A 14,651-nucleotide genomic window follows, 5' to 3' on the forward strand; every position below is an offset into this window, starting at 1 on the left:
CCAGCTAGGGGAAAGCCCTCCCTAAGCAACACCATCTCCAGAGAGACCAAGCCAGAGGACCCCATGGGGAAGGCTCCAGAGACTCCTGGACCCTAAGCGCCCTCTAAGCTGGCCCCTGACCGAGGAATACTGCGCAGTCAGTGGGAAAGGAAAAGGGGTGTGGCTTTGGACCACGACTTCTGCTTTGCTGAGTCATGCTCTGCCTTTTCCGTAAAAGCCCTGGCTTTGCCTCCTTCCTCCATGTCCAAGTGAGCATGAGAAAGATGGGGAGACCAGGGCTAATGGGGAGCCACCCGCCTGGCTTCTACTACGCTGTGGGAACCGTCAAGGAGAGGTGGTGGGCTCCAGGAGGAGTGTGTTGCTCCTGAGGGCTCTGTAAGGCTTCTGCAGGATCAGAACACCATGCCCCATATGCATGGGGAGGTGTGTATTTGAACGGAAAGCACACATTTCTGTTTTGTTTGCATACATCATTCTCTCTGATGAAGTACTAGTTATGTGTCTATAAGCAGAGAGAGAAACTGAGGCTTGGACTGGCTCAAGACCTAGACATGATGCCTGCAGGGATCCTAGGATCTCCTCCAGACATCATGTGTCCTGCAACTTCAGACCTCCTGAAGGTCGGGGATGACACAAAGAATTGGGGATCTCCTAGAGATTAGGGATCACACAGGAGTCTGAGATTACACAGGGAGATCTGGGATGACACAAGGGCCTGGAGTCTCCCACAGAGATCACAGATACTGTGGGGAATGCCCAGAGAGGTCAGGCTTTGATCTAGACTTTGTCCCTGGTGGTGACCCGTGACAGTCTTCTGACCTAGTGGGTTTCTGTTTTCTTTTCTGGGAGAATGCGGCAGTGGCACATGCCGTCCCAGAGGAATCTTGAGTGGGCGCAAATGGGAACATTTGTATATTGCGTCTTGAATGTTTTCCTTATCTCTGTCTTGGGCAGTTTTGGCTGGAACGTACCTGAAGGGCCTCTCTGGAAGAGGAGAGCAGGAAGGGTGGAGGTAGCCAGGGACTCCCATGTCTGAGCAGTCCCTGGGGTCAGGGATTGATTCTGTGGGTAGTCATTCTTTCTATAGTCTGATAAACAGGCCAAGAGAAAGTGAATCACAGCCCAAGAGCCCAACCCTGGTGCCCCCTCATGCGGGATCTTTTTTGTAGGTGACCCGACATGTTTCCACTTGGAGTTCCAGGACTGGGAGAACCTGCCTCTACCCACCTGAGCCTAGATATCCTTGGGCATCGTCTTGGACCACTGACTTCTGACCTGGTTGCCCCGGCTGCTTGCTGCATGGGGTGAGTGCTGGGAGGTGACCCTGGCAGAACCTCCTGCATGGCACCCAGTCCCCCTGTGCTGACTTCCCCCCCCCAACTTGTTCCACTTTCAAAAATAGCTAATGAGGAAATTAATTTGGTCACCCAGATGAATGCGATAAAAGCTTGTCAGGGAAAGACAATTAACCTCTGCGCTGATAAATCGTGCCCAAATTAATGAAATTCATTTGTAGATGCTGAGAGATTCTGTTGAGGTGAGGACCACTAAACCCAAGCTTCCTCCAGGCTGTGAGGAGAGGTTGGAAATAGAAATAGAAAGGGGAGGAAAGAAGTGGGGTGAGGGAAGGGAATGGGAAGGAGAAAGACACACACCTTGGCTTTGATATTTACAATGTCCAGGATATTCTCTAATAAACCAAATAAATGAAACCAGAGAATAAACATTAGATTACTTTAAAAACATGGGTTTTTCAGTCTTAACCTTGATTAAGTTGCCTTCAAGCTGAATCCTTCTGGATTCCTTTTTCCTGGGATCTCCAGGCAAAAGGAGTTGCCTAGAGACCAACCAGGAAGATGGCTTCATGCAAGCGTGAGGATCTGAGTTCAATCCCCGGCACCTGCATACTGACGGCAGAGGTGACTGTCTATAGTTTTTGCTGAAAGAACTGAAGTCAGGAGAGTGACTGGGGACTGCTGCTTAGCCAGTCTGGTTGAATCAATGAACACAATTCTCAAAGACTAAGGTGGAGGCTGAGGAAGACACACAGTCTAGACCTCTGGCCTCCACACACGCTCTCACACATTGCCACATGTTCTCTCCACCCCACCCTCCCAACATGTGCGCAGGCACACACGGGTCACCTGACCTCTGTGCAAACTGGGCTGGAAGCAGCCATCCTTATCTCTCCCTAAAGTTACCAGTTCCAGGAAGCAGATCAGGGTGCATGTGGCAGGGTGGATTCTGTTTTCATACTCACTGGACAGCTTGGAGGCAACAAGGAAATAGGGGGAAAGGCTCCGCAGCCACCTAGGGTTTCTCTCCAGAAAACAGGATACTGACAATAGCTAGCAAGATGGGGAAAAACAGGAGCTGGGCCCTTCAAGAGCTAAGATAGAGGGAGCTAAGCCTGGGCCACCATACTGTCAACTTGCCTGGCGGAAGTGCGTGTGGAAGAGTCGATGGAAAGGGCTGGAACATGCCAGTCATTTGTCTCACAGACACTGCTCACACTTTGTGAGCACGGACAAGGGGGGAGGAGATATTAGGCATCTGGAGTCTGCTGACCATGCTCTCACTATCTAATCTTCATAGACAGAGTGGCAAGGGTGCAGACTGGAGGCATTGATAGATATCACCTATCTCGAGATCCGTTAGGCCATTGTTCACGCTTCATGAGAAACCTCCCCCACCCTCAAGCCAGAAAATGGAAGAGATTTGTCCAAGTCTGGCCTAGACAAGCATTTCAAGTGCCACCCAAATAGGAGGACCTCAGAGTGGCATCTTGGAGCTCAGGCTAATTGATGGGGATCAGAGGATGGGGGGACATCAGGCTTTCCCAAGACAACCAGAGCGGCGGGCAGAGAGCTCAGCAAAGATAGAGGGTCGGGGTCCATAATGCCCAAGGAGTCCATAGAAGGGACGGGAGACGGAACCCAATGAGGGGCCCAGGACATAGCGATAGCGGCTAGAGGGCTTGTCTTCCTTCCTTCCTTCCTTCCTTCCTTCCTTCCTTCCTTCCTTCCTTCCTTCCTTCCTACCTTCTACCTGGCATTAAATTGGGTTGTAGATAAGCTCATCCCATCCACCAAAGGAGGAGGAGGTTGGACTGGTAGGGTTTGGGCAAACATAAACCCAAAGACAAACTCAACAGCAGCACTGAGATCTCTGCCCACCACATTCTGCCTACTCCCCAGGCTGTAATCCCAGGGACAATGAGGCTGAAAAACTTGGAGGACAGAGGAGAGGTTAGGGGAGGTGAAGTGAGAATGGGCTTAGGTCTGAATGCTTTCTTGGGTTGGGGCTTTTCCCGACCCGCGTTTCCTGGCTGCCTTTCTCTGGGCTCTGAACGAAGACTAGGCAGGTGGCTCAGTCCGCAACCCGAAGCCTCCAAAGTCAGAGAGCAAAAGATTTGGGCATTGAAGGTGTGGGTTAAGCCTGCCAACTAGCTACCTGGTGAGTACTGCTATCCCCGACCTTCTGAGAAACCCAGACTCCTTGCCATCACGGAGCTTCTAGAGAAAGAACCCAAAGCCTTGTGCCCAACTTGACATTCTGGGAGATCCCAGTTCCCCTGCTAGAAGCACCAGACCCCCTGAGTGACGCCAGTTCAGTGTGGCTTTCCCTGCTCCTCTAGAGTGGCCTCCCAGACCCTCCCTTCCCCAGCACCCTGCACACGCAGGAACGCCAGGCTTCCATTTAAAGGGAACTGTGCTGAGCGCTTTCTACCAAGCCTTCTCACTCAGCCCTCGTCTGCTTTAAGCCTCCAAAGGGCATCTTCACGGTCCCAGGCTCCGTAACAATGCCACTGCTATCAGCCTCCTGCGTGGTCCCTGGGACAGAAACTCCAAGTTCTGTGTAGATCCTACACTGTAGAGAGATGGGGTTGGCAGTGATATGGGACCAAGGACCAAGTAGTTCCTGCTCCCCCAGAGCGGGAAACACCCTGCTTGCCTGCCCACTGTGACCAGAAATGAGCCTCACGGCCACACCACACCTTGAAACAGCCTATGGATGAAAAGAAATAGCCCACACTATGAGACCAAAGGGAGCTAAGGGAAGTCTTCCTGGAGGCACCATCGTGAAGCTGGGTTCAGGAAGAGAAGTCTGCCATCCAATCTAAGAGGCAGAGTGTGGCAAGGATCAGGATTCCCAGTCGCCCTGGTACTGGTCCCTCCCCTGCTCCCCATAACCCTTTGGGCATCTGAAATGGGAGGCTGATGAAGGAAGTACCCTTGGGTACAAGGAGGTAGCAGAATCCATCTCAGCGAGAGGCAACAACAGATGAGGTTGTACTGTGACGTCTGTATGCACACAAGTACACACACACTCTCCCACGTGTGCCCACACAAGTACACACACACACACACACACACACACACAAGACAATGATTTGCAGAGAAACTGGCAGGCACTGGCAGGTGATAGATAACCTGAACAGCCTCAGAGAGAAAATTAGAAAATATATCTGGAACCTGGTAGGCTTATGACATCCTGGCCAGTGACGTGACCCAAGAGATTTTTGTGGAACCAGAAAAGATAGTTATCAGCCCACGGCAAAGATGATGAGTCCAGGCGGAGGCAAGCCTTGTATCACAGGGAACTGGCGCTCACACCAGGCAGAGGCAAGCCTTGTATCACAGGGAACTGGCGCTCACACCAGGCGGAGGCAAGCCTTGTGACACAGGGAACTGGCGCTCACACCAGGCAGAGTCTAACTACCCAGACCTTGCAGCTGGACCACACCATCTGATGTGGGGGACAGCTCCACAGGTATATCCGGACAGGCACCAAGCGGCCTATGTTAACTCCATACAAGGGCTTCTGTGAGCTTCCAGCTGACCTGACACACTGCCCTTCCAAAGTCAGCAGAGAAAAAACTGCTCAGTAAGAAAACCGGTTGTGTAAAACCTGGGGCCTAGAAAGAAGCCTGCTACATAGCCCTGGGACTTGGGACAACCCTGTCTAACTCTATAAAACTAAGGTCTGGGAATGTAGATTCCAGTCCACAATCCACTGTATATTATTTCTCATTTAAGACTCCTTTACCAGATACTAGGCTGTGTCGAATTGACAGTTAGAACTAACCAGTCCACACAGAGTCTTTGTGTTAGTCTTTCCCCCTCTTCCAACCCCCGCCCACCATCTCACCAAGCTGATGAGCCCAGCGTGGCCACCTTCCTCCATCAGACCCCACCGGGGCAGACAGGCATGGGGCACTTTACCTCTTTACTCCATCTGCCTGCCGTAAGCTAAGAGACCCGGATACAAAGGACTTGGCTGGACACCACGTGTCAGGAAGTCCTTGGCTAGGTCTTGTCCAGAGTTTGGTAAAACCAAGAAGAGGCAGTAAATGTGTAGATTCCACTGCGCAATTAACTTTTATTCTTCACAATTCTCACCTACTAACCGATTAATAAAATCTACTAATGATGTAATATGGAAGGCCGGCTGAGAGGTAGTAGAAGCCAGATGGCTGGCCCAATCCCCCAGGTCCTGGGCCTGAGACCAGGAGCCAGACCTGGCACCCTACTTCTCATTTACACAATGGTTCCCAGGTGACTGCCCCCTCTAGTCCCTGTTTCACCTCCTGGGGACTCTGCTGTCCACCCAGGGCGCCACCCCTGCAGAGAAGTCTCCGGATAGAGGGCTATCCTTGGGTGGTGACCGCCAGCATGCGGGCAACTCCAAAGCCCTGATTCACAGAACAAGATGAGAATAATGAGTTCATGAGTTCAGAGTGTTCAGTCCGGAGGAGTAATTTGCCCCAGTGAGGGAATTTCCTTCTCTTCAGGTTTTGGAAATGCCAAAAAACAAAAATTTGTGTGTGATCAGATAGCCTAATCAGAGCGTGGCACGCTCACCCATGAACACCTCAGAGAGAAAGCTTAGGGTTCCCCTTGAAAGGAGCCATGCTCAGACTTCTCAAAAGACCATTTATTTTGGCTTCAGTTTAAAAAAAAAAATCCCTTATGCCACACATATATAAGCACCAGCTTTTGGCTCACAATGAGTGTGTGCCCCGCGTGGTCTTCTCTGTGTTACTCACAGAGGTCCAGGGGACAGACCCAGGCTGAGGGACGGTGCCCCTCTCTGCCCTCCACAGGGTATGCCCCAGTCTCCACATCCCGCCTGCCTGCCACAGCTGGTGAATCACTCGGACGGACGGTAGTCTGTGCACTTTCCCCATTACCCTAGCCCTGGGAGCTGACTGAGAAACCAGTAGCAGCTGGCAGGAAATGGGTGCGAAAAACTGACCACAGATAAACTGCAAGGCTCTACAGGAGCAGCAGATAGAGTCCAGAGCAGGAAGTTAGGCCAGCAGGACTCCAGGCCGGGCCCCAACGGGACTCCAGGACCCATGGCGGGGACTGCTGCCCTGACTGCACAGCGAGGCCAGGCTCCACCCGACACAAACTCACCCAGGCACAGCCATATCCACTGGAGGAGAAGGGGACCTCGGAAAAATACCCAGCCCAGTCTGGCCTCTGGGGCTCCCAGGTTCCCAGTCACAGACAGAGGCAAAAGCTACGATAATTTGCAAGTGATGGACCAGCCAGGCCAGGGCAGTCACTCATGGAATCAAATTAACCATAACCCGTGAACTCTCTAATGAGGGTCCCAGCAGAGGAAAAAAAGAAATGACCTGTTGTAAGGCAAGGAAGGACCAAGGTTCAAGTCCATGAGGATGGCGATAAATTCAGAGGCTCCAACCCCCAGCTCCCTACAGCTTCTCAGCAGACTCAGCACCGTCGCAATTCAGAATTATACAAACCGTGATCATTGGGCAGCAGAACAGACCCTTCCCATCTGTGGTCCTCATTAACACTCATAAGCATCCTAGGAGATGGGTCAGGTTATCCTGTACGTACAGAAGAGCAAATAGAGACCAAGGACTCTGGTAGCTGGAGCTCTGCACAGCATGACCTGTAAGTCAGGTGTGTGAGCAGTGTCCTCCCTGGGCCCTGGATGCCAACGGCCTCTCTTCACAATGAGCCATCAGTTGCTAAGGAAGAGCAGCCGGCTGGGGAACTACGGCTTATGCCTGGATCTATAGCTGGATGGCACCCAGAGGCACTAATATTTCAAAGCATCTTCTCAGGGGCCCAAGTAGACACTGCCGCTGGCAGCCCCTTTTCTGATGGCATCCACCCTTTCGGCACCCAGAGTAGATCCAGTAGCTCTTCCAAGAGCCTCCACAGCAGGAAGTGACCAAGTCCTGAGCCACCAGCTTCACTGTGACCCTGTTTGTGACAAGCTGCCATAGCAAGGAGCAACAGCTGCAGCTGCGCTTGAACTCAGGACTGGCTGCAGTCCCTTGGAAAGGGAAGGGGCACACCTGGAAGGGTGGACCTGAACGCCCATGAGGCTCAGGGTGAGATCCCTTTGCTGTGCGGAGAGCACCTGCCCCCGTGAGCAGGTGGCCCCCTGTGCTGGGCCCCTGGGCTACTGCTTGGGTTGACAAGACAGGCTTCAGCTGGGTCTGACTCACTCTCCTTCCTGGAACTGTCTGAAGGCGGGAGAGGATGCTGTGGGTAGGCTCCAACTGTATCATCTGGGCTGGGGCCGGTAGCAGATGGTCCTAAAAAAAAAAAAAATACTTCCATGTGGGCTTAAAATAGCACAGTGTTCACCAACAGCTGAATGGGGAAATGTATGAGTTTGTTGGCGTGGGCATCGTGGGCTTCGATGAAGGAATAAGGGACCTAGGCATCAGCTGTGGCCAGGAGGAACTTTGGTGCCCACCCCATGCTTGGCCTCACTTTGTTAGGTGGCTCACAGACATAGCAAATCCAAGGCCTCGGGACCTTTCCAATTGCTGCAGTGTGCCTCGGAGAAGCCGGGGACCGATACACAACTGAGAAGTTAGACCTGAGGACAGCAATGAGAGTCAGAGTCAGGAAGGTGTAGACACCCACAAGGGGTCCGAACGTTACTGTGCCGGTCCGGAGTCTATCTCTGTCCTCGAGCCTGGAAGAATGTGGAAACCAGACCCAGGTTCTACCCCCACCTCTCCCCACCCTGCCACACCGAGAGAAGCTCTCGTATCCTCCCTTCACAGTGTACGTCTGGGTCAAGTTACTTCCTCTTTGCACCCCAGTTTCCTTATCAGATGGAGCAAACACGGGGACCTGCCCTGGGAGAACCCCGGCATATGCAGGTGCTCTACAGAGAGAACGCGGCATGGCCTATCTGTCTCTGGGGGACCGGAGGGGCCTCTGCCTCCCCTGTCACTTTAAGCGATGTCTCTGTCCATCCTTAATTCGCACTATGTGCTGGCAAGCAGAAATGTCAACTCTGAGAGGCTGGTGCCCTCGGCGGCTGCTGTGTGGATGTGGAGGGAAAGAACCAGAGGTCGCTACAGCTTACTCCACACTCAGAAAGGGTGTGGGAAGCAGCCCTGATGCCCCCCTGCTGCAGACCCCAAGAGCCCAGGAAACAGGAGTCTGGGCCACCACAGCCTTTGAGAAACAGAAGACTTTCAGACCCATGGCAAAAATGAGAAGACTTCAAGGTTGCCAGATGCCTCCTGGCATTCAATCCAGACAGGGGGCTTGTCTGAGGTGGCGGTTTCCACTGAGCAAGCCTCGGTGTTCCTAGGTCTTAGGGATGTGGCGTAGATGTGCAACAGTCAGTTCCAGGGAGTAGGGGAGTTAAAAGTAGCTCTGGCTGTAGCTTGTGCCAATTTATATGGCGTAAACCCTCCTGCCTCGGCCAATTTCATCACTAAAGGCAAATTTAGGACTAGCAAAGCAGAGTCAACTGCCCCGAGCACCCAAGCCTCACGCTCAGAGCATATTAGAAGACAGCTCTTCCTACTTACAGACTTCCTACCTTCTCAGTGGACCCAGAAGAGGCAGTGACCGGTCTCATCTAGAGGCAAGAGGACTAGAGGGTTGTTGAGTGTTACAGGTTGGATATGAGAAGTCTCCCCTCCCCCAGGCTCCTGTGTTAGAATGCTTGGTCACCAGCTGGGGGTGTTATCTGTTAAGTTTCTGGAACATTTAAGAGGCAAGGCTGTGAAGGCTTGAATAAGGATGACCCCCCTGGGCTCCTCTAATGAATGCTTGATCCACAGCTGGTGGAATAGTTTGGGAAGGATTAGGAGGTGTGCCCTTAATAGAGGAGGTGTGCCACAGAGGGTGTGCTCTGAGGTTTCAAAAGGCTCCCAGCGTTCTTTCTCCATCTCACGGTTGTGGATCAAAATGTGAGCTCTCAGCTCTTTCTTCTCTCCAGTGTCACAGATTCTAGACTCAGAAACCGAAAGCCAGAATAAATGCTTTCTTCTCTAGTCGCTTTGGTCATGGGTTTTTATCACAGCTATTATATAACTAAGACGGGGGGGGGCTCTGGAGGAAGTGGATCACTGGGGATGCAGGCCTTGAGCGTTAAAGTCCTACCCAAGTTCCTGTCCCCTCTCAGATTCCTGGTCCACAGATAAATGAGCAAAGAGTCACATGTTCCTGCCACCATGCTTTTTCTACCATGACTAACTATACTTTCAAATTGATCAGCCCAAATACATCCTTTCTTCCTTGACTTCTGGTCAAGTATTGGTCATGATAGCCAGAAAACTATGAAAACCAGATAACTATGACCTGGGAATGAATAAGAGGTTAAGGCATGGACTCCCGGGTTGGGCACCAGTTAGCTGTGCCTAGGTAGATCTCCAGTCTGTGGACCTGTATGGCTTTGGGTCCTAAGCCACTCTCAGCCTTTCTACAAAAATAGAGAGGACACATCATTTTACTGTGGATAAAAATGATGGTTGGTCATGGCTATCAATTAAATAGGTTGAGAAATGCCTGGGAAAGTACACTTCTGGATGTGTCTCTGAGAGCATTTCCAGAATCTCCAGAGAGGATTCACTGTGACTAGAAAGCTTGCCCTGAGTGTGGAGAGCATCATTCTCCAGGCCCAGCTGGCATCAAAGGGAAGGAGTCCAGCATTGTCCTGCTGATTTCCTGAGCTTCCTTCACAGTCCTGGTACCATGTGACACTCATTTGTGTAGCAAATTAACACCTGACTCTCCCACTGGGCTAGGAGTTCCCAAAGACATAGTTTTGAACACGGTCACTCTTTGCCATGAGACACTGTGAACTATAGGACAGCCTCAGCTTTCACCCGCTAATTGCTAGGAACACTCCAAGTCATTGAGCCAAGAATCCATGTCCTTGGTCAATTCCATTCATTCTAGGATCTGGGACTACCTATACCGAGATCCATCTTCCTAGATACTCGGAGCCATGAGCTCAGGCACTCTGACTTGGTTTGTTCAGCCCTTTGCCATCCTGTAGCAGCTCAGAACAAAGTAGATGCTCAGGAAAGGCATGCTGGGAGATGGATCTCTAGCTCCTACTCACAGGCTGCTAAGTGGGCAATTCTGATGGCGGCCTGGGTGCTACAAGGAATTTGACAACTGAGGTCTTAGGAGCCCAAGACCCCAAAAATGTTGTTATCTCCCCAGGGCTCAACTGGGCAGGACCCAAGCCAGCCTTCCTGTCAGTTCACTTTCCCCAGCACCCCAAACCTTTGGAGATGACACAACTGCTTCCTCTGCCTGTGGCAGGAGGTGGAGCTGCGGATGTCTGTCTCTGGCAGCCAAGATGCTTGTTCTCCCTGCCTGCTGCCAATCTTCTTGAAGGCCTTCCCAGTGAGCTACCGCCCAGTGAGAAGCAAGCTGGAAAGCAGAGTCACGCACAGACAAGCAGTGAACCCAGCTGTGGGAACGCGGATGCCGCTAGATGTTCCAGGGCAGGGCACAAATTCTTGATTCGAAACCCTTTCCTCTGGTTTCCAGCTCTCTCTGTCCATCACATTGTTGCGTTTCGGTCCCATCATCCAAATGCCAACCAGCCACTTCAGGGGTCCACAAAGAGCGTCTGGCTCTGTGTTCCACTCAGCCAACAAGCACATAACCAACCCTCACACATGCCATGCTGTTCACTCCAGAACTGAGATCCATCCTCCTGCCATTGGCCTCCCTGGATCCCTGTCTGGTTATCCATCCAACTTGACAAGATGGCTTTGCACTCGACAGTGCCGGGCCCCGGTCCCACAGTATCCAACAGGTCCTCCATCTCCAGCACTGATCCAGACGGGATCAAAGCAGATGCTGTCTCTTGCCATGAGCTTGTTTTATTTAGCTGAACCCCTTAGCCCATGTTGCATGTTCTGCAGAGTCTTGTAGCCATCCTACAGAGTCAAAACGTCCATGCATCGGAGACCTACCAAGAACAAGTTAGTGTTCTGCTTTGAGAACATGAGTGTGGAGTGAGGAGGGGAGACCAAGGAAGACAGAAGTCCAAAAGAGACATGAGACTGTGTCAGATGTAGTGATGTTAGCAATGGCAAAGTCTTCTCAGGGCTACAGTATCCAAGACAATTCATAGGGACTATCTCATAGGATCGACACAATGACCCCATGGTACAGTCGCTACGCTTGGTGCCATTTTACAGAGGAAAGGACTGAGACACACAGAATTTAACCTACTGAGACCATGTGACTTGCAAATGGCAAAGGCAACATTTGAACCCCTGCACTCCAACTTCAAGGTCAATGCATTGAAATAGGAAGGACAACTCAGGCGCATCAGTTATACGTAGCTATACAACAAATATCCCAAACGCCACAGCCAGATACAAGCAGTACGTATGATTTCCTTGTTCCAGGAATCTGGAAGTAGCCCGCCGGTATCCCTCGCATAGGATGTTCAGGAACTGTGGTCAAGACAGCCTGAGGTCATCTCAGAACCGATGAGGGAACATTCGGCTCATTCGCACGGCTCTTGACTAGAAATCTGAGTTCCTCACCACATAGACACAGCACAGCTCACAACATAGCAGCGAACTTAAGACGCCCGGACAAGTGAGCCAAACATACATCACAGCCATTCCACGGCCTCATCATAGAGGCCGGGTACTGCTGCCTTCACCGTGGTCTGTTCGTGAGAGGGGAACCTGAGTCTAGCCCTAGCCAGAGGAAGGGAACGCAGGATGAGCAGCAAATGTGCTATCCCTGAGAGGGGACCACGAGACACTGCCCACCTCAGGTCTGAAACAAAGACAGAAGTCCACGGAAGTCCACAGAGAACAGGGAGAAACTGAGTCTTTAGTTTGAGGCTCTATTATCCACCCCAGGAATCCCAGCCCTCACCCACCTCTGTGTGTGTGTGTGCATACATATACATGTGTGTGCATACTTGTGTGTGTTCATATATGTGTGCGTGTTTGTGTACACATGTGTGCACATATGTGAGTGTTTGTGTGTGTACATGAACACATATTCATGTGTGCATAAGTGTGAATCTGCATGTGAAGGCCAGAAGTCAACCTCACATATGCTATATCAGGAGCTGTTCACCTTGTTTCTTGAGAGAAGCTTCCTCACTGGGACTTGAGGCTCACTGATTAGGGTAGTCTGGCTGGTGAGTGAACCCCAGGGGATTTCCCTGTCTCCGCCTCTCCTCCAAGCACTGGAATTACAAGCATATACCACCACACTTGAGTTTTTATGCTTGTGCTAGTGGCTGAATTCAGCTTCTACGGTGTCGGTGTCCGTGGTGAGCCTCAGTCTTCTTTGGAAAGGGTAGCAGCCTCCAGGCAAACTAAATTCAGACAACTCCTCCCCGCCCCTGCCCTTCCCACAAGCTAAGTGCTGAAGACTCAGGCTCCTTTTTTTGGTTTCTCTGTTTTTTGTTGTTGTTTCATTAGATTGCGTTTGAGGGGTTTTGTCTTGTTTTGATACAGGATCTTGCTACGTACCTGACCTCACACCATGCTCCTCCCGCCTCGGCCTCCTTTGTGCTGAGGTTACAGGTGTGCAACACCAACACTGTGCCTGGATTTTGTCTTTAAGACACATACTTCCTCGAGGCCATCTACACTCTAGGCTGTGTCCAAAACAAATCAAAAATGTTTATGTTGTTCCAACATCAGCCCGGAGACTTGGCACCATATCTATTCCTCCATTCATTCCCCTGGCAATCTGGTCTGCCCCCCCCCCCCACTTCTCCAAACAGACGCCTGCTGTCTGTCTTGAAGACATGCCTAAGGGCTCCCAAGCTATGGGTCGTGATTTCAGTGCAAGTTGGGACCTCGGCAGGTGAGACTGCGGAGAAAGACCTTTGCAGTGGGTGGGTCCAAAGCGTGGCTGGTGGCAAATATGACGTACAGACAGTTTGAGTGTGGAGTTTATTGAGAAGAGGGTAGAAGGGAGAGAAGGGGGAAGTGGGGACAAAGGCTGGTTTGCCTCTTCAGAAGAGCAGCTGGGAAAGAGAAATCAGGAGTGGGTCGAACTTGTCTCTTAAAGGCACCTTTTGTACCTGTGTACAGATTAGGACCCTGGGCTGGCCAGGGTACTGTCTGGGTACATCCTACCTACCAGATGACAGGACAAGCCAGCATAATACCTGAATCCTAACACTATGGTTTTCCATCACTCTCAGAGCCTCCTGTGAGTCAGAGCTCAGACAGCCAAGTCACTTGCTCAGAGCCTAGCCATGGCTCCCATTGGCCAAAAATCAGGATCCCAACTGGAAACTGGTGTTCAAGATCACCGACCCTGTAGTCAAGTCGCACCCTAAAACACATTAAGCTGATCTGCATGCTTCCCAACCTCCCGTTTCCATGCCGTCACCCCACTGTTCCCTAGCTTCCAGTACCTCACCTGACCCTCTTTTCTCTCGTTTCCTGGTCTTCCCTGAATGTCAACTTCATGCCCCATCTTCCCTGAGTCTCTACCCAACACTGGACTTCACAGGACCCAAGGTGTGCTCAACTGTGTCATTTGAGCCTCCGCACTGCAAGCAGGCACAGAAGGGGCTGTGTGGGTGTCCTTCCCTATACCTGTGTCGCCTTGACCTGTCTGTCCATCTGAGGCACCTGCACTTGGACCCCCAGTTCTTCCTTCCTCAAGTGGCTCTCAGTGTCCTTCTCTGTGAACACCTGCTCCTCTGTACCCTAGTCCTTCTCCCCAGACTTGTTCTCCCCTGTCACTTACTCCAGGCACAAAGGCATCTTTCCATTTGCCAACCACGACTATAGGTCCAAGGGTGTTCGTGGCATCTCTAGAGAACCGTACTGAGCCGTTGAGAGAGCACTGGAGGGCAAGGTCATGGAGGGCAGATGAGTCCCTGGTGTGGGAGGTCTTTCTGTCTATGTGTTGCTTTTATTGGTTAATGAACAAAGGAACTGCTTTGGGCCTATAGCAGAGCTATAGGGGAACAGAGATAGGTGGGGAAAACTAAACAAAATGCTGGGAGGAAGAAGGGCGGAGTCAGAGAGATGCCATGGCGCTGGAGATAGCGTGCTGAAAATTTGCTGGTAGGCCACGACCTCGTGGTGATGCACAGATTACTAGAAATGGGTTAAATTAAGATGTAAGAGTTAGCCAACAAGAAGTTAGAGCTAATGGGCCAAGCAGTGATTTCATTAATATACTTTCTGTGTGATTATTTCAGGTCTAAGCTAGCTGGGCGGCTGGAAACCAACAAGCAGCCCCTCTGTCAACAAGTCTCTTGCCTCATGCTGAGGAGAGTCTGCTCTGTCTCTGGGGCAGGTGCAGGTAAGCAGGGTAAGGGCTGAGCAGATCCACGGTGGCCCTGTCAACACAGTCACAGCCCCTTCCTGTCCCCAGCCTCCTGAGCCT

The 14,651-nt window shown here is 51.5% G+C and overlaps 1 long non-coding RNA gene across 2 annotated transcripts in view; it reads right to left on the minus strand.

Moving 5' to 3' along the window:
• Positions 1-14,651, minus strand: part of LOC125404083 (uncharacterized) — a 137,581-nt gene that overhangs the window by 35,321 nt on the left and 87,609 nt on the right. For both annotated transcript variants that reach the window (XR_015738114.1, XR_015738113.1), the window contains exon 3: positions 7,493-7,582. This is a non-coding gene — a long non-coding RNA (uncharacterized LOC125404083). The remainder of the gene's footprint in view (positions 1-7,492; positions 7,583-14,651) is intronic.

The sequence above is a fragment of the Myodes glareolus genome, chromosome 6, assembly GCF_982192425.1.
Source record: "Myodes glareolus chromosome 6, mMyoGla1.1, whole genome shotgun sequence".
In the NCBI taxonomy this organism is placed as follows: domain Eukaryota; kingdom Metazoa; phylum Chordata; class Mammalia; order Rodentia; family Cricetidae; genus Myodes; species Myodes glareolus.